We start from the raw sequence: 3,049 nt of genomic DNA, 5'->3' as shown, positions 1-3,049 counted from the left end.
TTTTACAGAGAGGAAGGCAGAGGGATAGAGAGTTAGAAACATCAATGAGAGAGAAACATCGATCAGCTGCCTCCTGCACACCTCCTACTGGGGATGTGCCCGCAACCAAGGTACATGCCCTTGACCGGAATCGAACCTGGGACCTTTCAGTCCGCAGGCTGACGCTCTATCCACTGAGCCAAACCGGTTTCGGCGCTGTGTATTCTTATTGTAGTGGTGGTTAATGAATCTTTACAAGTGTTAAAATGCACAGGACTGTAGACCAAAGTGCATGGCAGCATTATTCATAACAGGCAAAAGATGGAGACAACCCTATTGCCCATCAAAAGATGAATGGATAAACAAGATGTCATACGTAGATGCAATGAAATATTATTTAACCTTAAAAAGAAACAAAATTCTGATACATGGTACAACATAGAAGAACTTTAAAAATATTAAGCCAAGTAAAATAAGCCAGATATAAAACAACAAACATTTTATGATTCCACTTACATATGATATCTGGAATAGTCAAATTCATAAAGAAGTCAAACACTTCTTACCAGGGACTGTGAAAGAAACAATAAAGGAGTTATTATTTATGAGTACAAAGTTTCTGATTGGAATGATGGAACAGTTATAGAGCTGTATAGTGATAAAGATGCCCAACAATGTGAATATATGTAATGCCACTATGTACACTTAAAATGGTTAAAATAATAAAAATCTGTTATATACATTTCACCACAATAAAAACATTCATAGGAATATACATGTGAAAAGAAATCAATTTGCATGATAATTAAAATGTAAAATTAAAAATAAACTGTCAGGCTTGATTTTTCTTTTTATTTATTTTTTAAAACATGTTTTTTATTGACTTCAGAGAGGAAGGGAAAGGGAAATAGAAACATCAATGATGAGAGAGAATCATTGATTGGCTGCTTCCTGCATGCCCCCACTGGGGATCGAGCCTCAACCCAGGCATGTGCCCTTGACTGGAATCGAACCTGGGACCCTTCAGTATGCAGGCCAATGCTCTATCCACTAAGCCACACTGGCTAAGGCCAGACTGGATTTTTAAAAACCCATCTACATGTTTATAATAGACACATCAAAAATGAAAGGGATCAGGAAAAGTAAACAAAAAGGATTGTATACCATGCAAATATTAAGCCAAAGACTTTAAGTTATACTAATATGGGGCAAAATAGAATTTAAGGTAGAAAGAGCATTATTTCATAATAATAAAAGTTTCAATTTACAAGGAAAATACAAAAAAATCTAAATGTATCCTATATAATGAAAGAGAAACATGTAAATTGACCATCCCTCTGCTACAAACAGCAGCCAATCAGGAGTATACAAATTAACCCGAAAAAGATGGTGAGTTAATTTGCATACACAGGTGCCAGGTGGAGAGCAGAGCAGGAGAGCTGGCAGAGAGAGGAGTGGCTTGGGGAGCCTAGTTCCCCAAGCCACCAGACAGAGAGCACAGAGACAGAGCTGGCAGCTTGGAGGACTTGGCAGAGTGGGAGGCCTTAGGACGGAGATAGAGCAGGAAGGGAAAACCAAGAGCAATGGGAGCACCAGGAATTCTGGGAATAGTAGTTTTGTTGGCAGCCCCAGGATCGGAAGCAGAAGCCCAGAGTGTGGGGAGCACCAGAAATGCTGGGAATCATAGTTCTGGTGGCAGACAGATCTCCTAGAGCAAAGTGAGCCTGGAGCAAGTTACTGTTGCGGTGGGGGATGGAGGGAAAGCAAAGGTGAGAGACATAAATAAAATCAGAGTGTCTAGGAAAAATTAAATGGAAGATATCCTAAAATTTCCAGGAAATCTCCACCAATGAAGCAAAGGAAAAAAAAAAGCCTCTATTATTCTGTGAGCAACAAAACAAACTGAGTTGGCTCTATTATTCTGTGAGCAACAAAACAAACTGAGTTGGGGTCTCAGAAATTCACTCATATGACTGCAAAGACAGACAGAAACTCCTGGATTGGAGAGGGCTCCCCTGAGGGCTCCCAGATTGGAGAGGGTGCAGGTTGGGCTGAGGAACCCCCACATCCCCCAGTGCACTAATGTCATGCACTGGGCCTCTAGTATGAACATAATAACATAGTCTCTACAAATGTAAAGCAGAAACTCATAGACCTATGAGATGAACGTAGATAAATCCACAATTTAGATCAACACAAAAAACTCAGAATATAAAATATTTACACAATGTCATCAACAAACTTGACCTAACAAATTTAAACATAAATTAATGCTTTACCCAATATCCAGAATACACATTCTTGTTAAGCACATGCAATATTACAATATTGACTGTATTCTGGGGTGCAAAGAAAGTAGAATCACATTTCAAGTTAAAACTTAATGGAGAAGCTTCTCTAACCACAACGTGATGTTAGCAACTGGTAACAAAAAAAAATCCTCACTTGTTTAGAAATTAAAATTTCCATATATTAAAAAATCAACAAAGTTACCTTTTGTTTACAAATGAGGAAATAATTCAATAAAAAAACCATGACATTTAGACAATATTTTGAACTCTACAATAACAAATTCCACAAAGTAAAACTTGTGAAAGCAGCTCAAGTACTACTTGGGGGCAAGTTTATATCCTTAAATAATTATTAATGAGCTAAGCATCCATCATAAGAAATTAGAACTACAGCAAAATAAGCCCAAAGAATTTAGAGGGGGGGGGGAGATAACAGCAGAAATTGATTAAGTAGGAAATGAACATAATACTGAGAGGATTAGCAAAGCCTAAAGCCATTCTCTGAAAGGACAGATAAACTGAAAACTCTGGGAAAACTCATCAAGAAGAGAGAGTACACAAATAATCAATATCAAGAATAATAATAAGGAGAGAAACCAAGATGGCAGCATAGGTAAACACCAGAAATTGCTGCCTCCCACAACCATTTCAAAACTACAAATAAAAGACAAAACTGACATCATCCAGAACCACAGGAAGGCTGGCTGAGTGGAAATTCTACAACTAGAAGGAAAGAGAAAAGCACACTGAGACTCAGAGGAGGTGCAGAAGTAAAGTGC

The 3,049-nt window shown here is 38.0% G+C and overlaps 1 protein-coding gene across 4 annotated transcripts in view; it reads right to left on the bottom strand.

The window, feature by feature from the left end:
• MIPOL1 (mirror-image polydactyly 1) overlaps positions 1-3,049 on the bottom strand; it is a 340,601-nt gene that overhangs the window by 301,194 nt on the left and 36,358 nt on the right. For 3 of the 4 annotated variants that reach the window (XM_015570205.1, XM_015570206.1, XM_015570207.1), the window contains exon 2: positions 496-551. The exons of the other annotated variant lie outside the window; for it this stretch is intronic. The gene's annotated coding sequence lies outside the window, so the exon portion shown is untranslated. The remainder of the gene's footprint in view (positions 1-495; positions 552-3,049) is intronic. 4 annotated transcript variants of the gene reach the window in all.

This window comes from Myotis davidii, unplaced genomic scaffold (genome assembly GCF_000327345.1).
Source record: "Myotis davidii unplaced genomic scaffold, ASM32734v1 scaffold304, whole genome shotgun sequence".
NCBI lineage: Eukaryota > Metazoa > Chordata > Mammalia > Chiroptera > Vespertilionidae > Myotis > Myotis davidii.
The sequence above is the reverse complement of the archived record's forward strand: the minus strand, read 5'-3'. Positions and strand labels throughout refer to the sequence as shown.